Source organism: Anolis sagrei, chromosome 1, assembly GCF_037176765.1.
Source record: "Anolis sagrei isolate rAnoSag1 chromosome 1, rAnoSag1.mat, whole genome shotgun sequence".
Lineage (NCBI taxonomy): Eukaryota > Metazoa > Chordata > Lepidosauria > Squamata > Dactyloidae > Anolis > Anolis sagrei.
Window position 1 is genome coordinate 78350650 of NC_090021.1, and position 8143 is coordinate 78358792.

Here is an 8143-nt window from a genome sequence, read left to right on the forward strand (position 1 = left end):
TTCCTAAAGTCCAAACAACTTAAGAAAAGCTTTCTTACTGTGAAGACTAAGAAGACTTGACAGTGTGGAGGATTTTAAAGATGTACAGCTGGCAGTTGAAGCTTTTGAGTGAGAAATGTAATATTGGCAAGGCCCTGTAGTGACTGTCAAAGCTAATGCTTCTGGATCTTGGAGAGACCAAAAGCAAACACCAATCCATTGCCATTAAACTCCAGCGATGATCTCTAGGAGTATGCAGAGGGTTGAAAGGCTTTAGGAGAAAAAGCAGGTTCTTTGTTACCTTTGACACACAAACATCCTGAGCAAGCTACCGTTTTGTTTATCCTCCTGCAAACCATAGGAAAAGCAGAATTCAAGCTGCTTACCTTCCTTGACATGACCTTTCCAGCCAGAATATCCATTCAAACATTTGAATCCAGTGAAGTAGAATTAAAATCATTGACCTTTCATTCTTCCCTAATCCACTCCCTTCCACAGACTTAGCTTTTAATAACAAAAACCCACGTCTTTACATGCCATGCTGTCAATACTACAAAATGCAGCCCAGGTTTATGATGCATGCTAGCCACACAAAAAAACAAAAACCCAAAACTGCTGTTATTTGAGAATATAGTGCCTCAGGTTTGACTCATACTCCAAGTTCTGGCCAAACTTTGTCACCGGAATTTTGTTTATTTTTCAATATTTTGATGCAAGCTTGGTGCTTTTAATAACTGTCTCCCTCTTTGCAATCAGCATGTGACAGCTCACTTGGAGAAGGAGAGCAAGAAACAGCTACACAGGAATGTCTTTCTCCATTGGAGGGGAGGTCTAATACATAAACACACACAAAGAAATAGTTCCTGTCCTGGTCACTGAACTAAAAAGGGATCCATTTCTTAGAAGTATCAAATAACCCTGCCAAACAAATGCTCACAGAAGAGGCCAAGTTTACTGGAATAGCTAAATAGCTCATTAACGGGAGCGGGGGGGGGGGGGGTTCACTTTATCTTTCTCACTAGACCACCCAGCCAATATCTTGACTGTGCTTCTGCTCATTGTCTTGTCATCTTGATGGTAAAATGTCCACACTATAATGCACTTGACTTCATATTGAGGCTGATGAAAAGTAAGAAGACTTTGAATAGCATCAAACTTTCTATCCTTATAAGGCTATAGTGCCAACCAACTGTCAGAGATAAATGCATCCCACTATATCCTTTACCATCCCAGAAAGCTAAAAACACAGAAGATGCAACACTGTGGGAAAAGATGAAATAATGTTTTCCTTGCAAATGTGCTTCATTGCAGGACAAAGCTTTTTATTTTTGGCAGTTGTCACTAGCGCAAATTATACAGCTCATCAGATGTGGTTTGTTATATGGAGTAAATCAACCAGTGCAAGTAGTTGTTTTTCTTGTTTATATTCAGTTACAAGTTTTCCTAAAATCAGATTTCTATTTGTGGCTGTTGTTCTTGAAAAATAAGGGTCAGGATATAAAACAAAGATATTCTAGGATTTTTTTTAGTTTCGCTTCCATGTGATCATTTTCAAAGTTTGTATATTTGTTTGCATGTAGTTAAAATGAAAGCACCGGTTCACTGATTGTATGCAGAACTTCAAAAGATTTGGAAGTTCAAATTGAGACTGCATTCAAATATGCACATAAGCAAGAGTAGGGATGATTAAATTAATGTAGGGCCGAACTGGGAATCATGTGGTTCTTCAGATGGTGCTGGTCTGCAGCTTTCATGATTTCTCACTATATCCTAGGCAAGCCAGGGCTTCTGAGAAATGCTATCCAACAATATCCAACAGTATCTGGAGATCTATGGGATCACCGTTTCTGATGCAGGATTGGTTTGGTTTCCCCGCTTTTAAGTATACAGTTGTGGGCTGAGAGGTGTTTGATGCATGCAAGAAAGGAAATATAACAATCAAGCCTATCCTTTCTGACTTGATGGCCATTTCATCCAAAGGAAACTGCAGTGGTTATCAACCTAAATACTCTAAAGGCACCAGATTATGTCTGATTGAGGAAGCTAAAGAGGATTGCCTCTGGTTTCTATTTGGATGGGAACAGGAACTCTAGGCTGTATTTTAGAGGAAGGAATTAACAAAAACAACTTGAGTGTTTCTTGTCTTGCTAGATGAAATTCATAGGGCTGCCATATGTTGATAGGCATTTTGAAGGCAAATATGCGCATACATCCAAGGTGACCTAAAGGTGATAGTGCACATGCTGATTACCTCAAAGATGGATTTCTGCAATATACTGTACATTGAGATGCCTATGTACCAAGTTCAGAAACTTCAAGTAGCTCAGAACATGACAGTCAGATTGCTTACTGGTTTGTTTGTTTTTTCAGAAATGACCACATAATACAAGAACTAAAATCACTCTGTGAGCTTCCAATTAGTTTCTTTGCAAAGTACAAAGTGATGGTCAAGACCTTTAAAGCCCTGTTTGGTTTTGTTCCAGATTACAGGTTCACTTTCTTCCACATAATCTGTCCCATATACTCAGTTCCACTAGAAGACATCTACTTCAATCAGCCTAAACTATAGTGACTGATACCCAAAGGACATTTCTTTTGGCTGCCACGGAATGTGGGATAACCTGCCAAAAGAGATGTAGATGCTATCTGAGTTCATATCAGCAGTAAAGACCTGTCTCTTCCAACAGGCCTGCCCAGGTTATTTTTAAATTCTGGTTTCAAAGTGTTTATTGATAGATTTTAATGTATTGGCTTATATATATATATACACAATTTTATATATACTGTGTTATTTGTTGTTGTTCCCCATCTTGATCCACAGAAAGAGATAGGCAACAATATTATTGCTATTATTGTTGTTATCATCATCATTATCATTTATGTTGTGCTTCTTTCTGTGCAAACTTTTTTGAAAATGTAATTAGGTGCAAATGCAAAGCAGTTTGGGGAGAAAGGGAAGTTACCTTAAGATTAACACAAGGGTGAAAACACAGTGATCATATGAATGTGGTTTAGACCAAAGGTTGTCTAGTCAAACATTCTGTTCTTCTCATGCAGTGCCAGTTGTTGGCTTCCATATCCATGAAGTGATGAATCTAGTTGTGATTTTAGTCCAAGACTTTGATGGAGCCATCTAAGATTCTTTTCCCCATTCTCATACCACATTCATCATCTTAGATGGATTCTTTAACATTCAGAATTTACCACCCCACTGCGATTGCTGTTGCTGACTTCTACTGCCCTGGTAGACATGGACAACCAGTTGCTTATGGGGCAGGCAGAATCTAAGTGCCAAGAATTTCAATTCCAGCCCTCCAGTAACAGGACAGATTGAGGCAAATATTGCCTATTAAAGACCTCACATAAGTTATCATGTGGGATGTGAAAATAATTCAGTTTTTCCCCACAAAGGGGAATGCCCCCCACCAAACAGTATAATGTGCCCAAGGTTATATATTTGCTTCACATGGGGTGACAAATATTCTACAGCAGACTCACCACTAAATTTTTGTATGTCTGTATGCCTGAATTAAAGATGTAAATATTCCTGAATTTTCTTCTTGCAGGCAAGAACAAATTGTTTTACCATGTTTCTTTTTTGCTCAAAAAGTTGTTGATTCTATCAGGATTCTAAAGATTTCAAGAAAACGACATAAAAATGTAAGAACAGAGACTGCCACAACATGGAAAAAGGAGGAAATGGTAAGGATGATAGTCCACCAACACCAAACTGCATTTGGTGCTGCTGGGAAGCTGGGATTCCCTCCCACTTTTGCAACATTTAAAAGTTGTAAGACACTTTGGTTCTCAATCTTGAGAAAAAAGCAGGGTAAAAATATTTTTTTATCATTATCATCTAAGTAGTTCCCATAATTTAGATTTCTGCCCCAGGTACAAAAATGGCTTAAACCATTTCTGCTCTCAGCTTCGTTTGAGATAAGATCGTAACATTTTAGAATACGATGCATCCATAATCAACAGTGCTGACCTGGCAAAATCCTCTCTGCAAGTCAGTTATTGTGAGAATGACAAAAACACGAATACAATCATTTGTTATAAAGCAAAATACTATATATATATATATATATATATATATATATATATATATATTCATTTACCTGACGTTGTATTTAACATTACAGAATATATACTGTTCATACTTTATGGTTAGTCTTTTGAAGTCTCTCTACAGAAATAGGACATGCTCTATTTAATTACTGACTACACCTTTATCTATCAATCCAGAGACAGTTGTTAATACCAGAGAAGAGAGAGAAGGCAATGAACTGCCACTTTCTTCAGTTTATGGACTTTCTGAACTTCCATTTGGGAAATAACCAGCAGTGCTCAGCAAAAGATTGCCCTACTAACATTCCCTGTCACTAAGCTTTAGAAAATGTACACAAACAACACTAGAAGAAGAAAAAAGGCAAAGCCGAAGATCCTGCATAGCTAGTAAAAAAAGAAGTGGTAATATTTTCTCCATTTAGTAGCAAGCAGTAACTAGTTTTTGTTCTATCCAGCAAGGGAGCACAGTTAATATGTATAGCTTCATTAAACCTTTGTCCATTTACATTTGGGGTAAAAACGGGTTGGGGGGTTACAATCACATATAATGTGACCCCCCCCCCCCCCCCCCCAATTTCATTCATCCACATCTGGCAAAATATATTCTGCCTAAGCATTTTTAGGACCTCCAGCATGACTCCATTGTATTCTTGGGCCAGAAGTCTCTGATTTCAATGGGATTTGCTATTACACCGATGAGAAGGTCATACAGTATTTAAAACATCTTCAGCAAGTCTTGGTTTATTGTCACATGTAGATTCCAACTCAAAGCAGTAAGAAGAGTATGCCAAAGCCCATAAAGAGTGAAGCCACCAGACAGATGAGTCGTTGCTTGTAATTATCCTGAGTATACTTAATAAAGTTCACTTCATAAATGAAGAACCAGACAGTGTAGAACATGCCAATGGCCAAGAGCACCATAATGAGATGTAGAAAGACAGCTTGGTTCACTGGACTGGTGTACCTACTCATTGTCACAAGCTCCATTTTCCTCCACGGCTGCTTCCCTCAACTTCAGCCCTGTCAACTGGAGCGCTGCTGTCCCATTTCCCTCCCTGCTGATGGAAGGACACTATCTTCCTTTAAAACATCTAAAACTTGACTGATCCTAACTAACTCAAACTGACAGCTTGCAGTAATATTCCTAATTGCAACACCCATACTTTTCACTCTCCTTACTTTAACTCCCATCCCTCATGTCTAATCTTCTCCTAACATCTCTAGCTAGATTTTTGATAGAAAAGTTGGAAGAAGTGGAAATTGGGGAGGGAGGAATGAAATGATTAGGGGGGGGGGGCTCAGAATGATGAATGAAATGTTTGAAATGAGATGGTTAATTTTAAGTCTGCTCCTTCAAATTAATTTCTAAAACCTAAAAGACTTTTGTAAAAAAAATGTTCATTATGTGATCAATGTACCATAATTCCAGCTTTTGGCATCCTTTTCTCAGTATTTTTTTTATGCTTTACAAATGCTTGACTCTGTAGAAACAAAATAACTTCCTCTGTTTTAAGAATGTATTTTTATTTCTTTATTTTGATATTTATCTTAAGTTGTTGTTTGTTTTGTTTCTATTATTCTTTCAGTAAAGTGGCAAAACCAAAGAAATTAATCACAGTTCAAGACTGTAACTCCACTTGTAACAATAAAAATATTTAAAGAGGCCATTCACTTTGCAAATATTATCTCACTGAATTGTAATTTTAATTTAGCAAACATGATAATTACAGCAGAAACAGAATTTTATAATTGCATTCTATTTTTCTCATAACTGTATCATTCTTGCATGTTATGCTTCTAATTGTTTAATTCAATTATATTATGTGTCTAATACACCATATGTTTCTAAAGTGATTCTCATCTAAGATTTTATTTTTTACTCATTTTTCTATGAATTTCTGGTATTTTTCTTTAAAAATCCCAGAAAGAAACTATTTTTAGGTTTGAAATGGGAATTACCCAACTTTAAGGGGAACCTATGCATGCACAAGATGTCACAGGAATTCCATCCACAGTAGTATTTTATGATTTCCTGGGATTGTAAAAATTATTTCATTTGCCTTCCAGTAATTTAGGTTTTCATATTATGTATTTATCATTATTTATGAATTTGTAATTGGTACTACTACATACTAAACTATGTGTATGTTCTGAGTGATGGACATAGACATTGGGAGACCAGGATTCAAATCCCCACCTATTCATAGAAACTCACAGGGTGACCATAGGCAAATTACACTTTCTCTGCCTCAGAGGAAACCAAAGGTGAAGTCCCTTTGGACTAATTCTGCCAAGAAAACCTCATGATAGGATTACTTTTGGTTTGTAAAAAGTGAGAAATGGCTTGAAGGCACACAATAGAAAACAAACTATATCATGTACTGCTCTGTAGTTTTCCTTTATTGCTACTTAAATACGCTTTATTATCTGCCAACAGCTTTGAGATACAAGAGGAGATCTCCAAGACCATGTTCTGCTCTTCAGTTCCAGCCTTTCTGCAACACTGGGAAGGAATTGTGCTGGTAATAAAGAAGCAACTGGGTACTTGACAGCCAGGTGGAGCATTTCTACTGTAGTCTGTGTTTTCAGAGTTCTTCAAAATGTTATGGCCAGGCTAACAGTACTGGATATCTGGAAGTTCTGCTAGACTTCCTTGTAGTCAATATCAGTTTTAGACTGCAGTGGTTTATACGTTAAGACTGAAGAATGCAGTCCTCTAATCATATAGCCCATGGCTACTAACTCAGTGGGACCTTCACTCTGTGGATTCAAATTCAAAAAATGTTAGATTTTTTTTAAAGAAATAAAGAAGTAATCCAACAGGCTAATTCCCCTCTTAGCCCCTTTGTGTCTTTAATTAACTTGTGCAATTCCCATTTCAAGGTCTGATCTCCATTATGTTATAACTCTGTGTGTATTAAAACTTCAGCGGGAACATGACCCAGAACACACCATCACAGATAGTGACAGGAATAGAGTTTGGAAAGCAAAACCTCTTAAATCAATTCTGTATGTTGCAGGTGATAACATACAAACAACTTTACAGGTGGTGATTAACACCAATGTAAATATCATAAATTATGAAAAATACATCCCCACAGAGCTAGAAAGGGTACAACATCATAGGACACTACATGCATATGTGGTGGGGTTGTATAGTTGCCTTAATATTCTGGAGGAAAATCTTTCAGGAAGTATGTAAAATTACCAGTGTCTGGGTTCAATTTGTTCCAGACTAAACACTATTGATAATTTCTTCCTGTTTTCCAGTTATCACATAAGGACCTAATCACATTTTTACTTTTAGCCACTAGAGAATTCATAGTACAGCAGTGAAAATCAAAAAATACATTGAACATCACCTTGTGGCAGGCATGTAGCCGCGGGGGGGGGGGGGGCTTGAGGGGCTTCAGCCTCCCCCCAAAAATTCTCATAGTGGTCCACGAAAAGGTCTTACTGGTGCATTATTTAAACTGTTATTTTTATTCATATTATGATCCGATCACCATGCTCAATATATACCATATGCATGGGGGTATTGGGATAATGATACAAAAGGTTTGCTAGGGTAGACCCTCTTTCACTCAGATTCAGCCCCCCCCCCCCCCCCCCACGAATCAAAATCCTGGCTACGGGCCTGCCTTGTGGTATGCAAGAATATGGGCCTTAGCTCTCTTAGAAAAGTTAACACAAAGAATCAAAGAAGTAAATAAAGACCTGGATAGAGATGACATTACAAAAACTTGGTTCACTTTTATTTGCTATGCTAACTAATCAACAAACACAAGACACTCTGATCACTCATGCTCATATATGGAATGATGTACTTGGTTCGAAGTAGGCATTAGCTATGGAGGCCAGATTATGTACAGTATAGTTTTCATGTATGAATGTTTTGCAGTGTTTTTAGTTAATTTGTAAACTTTGTCTATTTCATAAATTGTAGTTTATATTCATATATTCAATATAATAAAATGTAAGTATGCCCTACTCAGTTCAGTGGGAATTATTACTGAGTAAGTATACTAGAAACTCCATGTTCCTTTTTAGAAGGATTTACATATCAGCCACAATACTCAATAGTTTGACTTTGAGA

At 37.2% G+C, this 8143-nt stretch overlaps 1 pseudogene; it reads right to left on the bottom strand.

Annotated features, from left to right (window-relative positions):
• Positions 1-4812: 4812 nt before the first annotated feature.
• On the bottom strand, positions 4813-5034 carry LOC132762069 (transmembrane protein 258 pseudogene; annotated as a pseudogene).
• Between the last annotated feature and the right edge of the window lie 3109 nt (positions 5035-8143).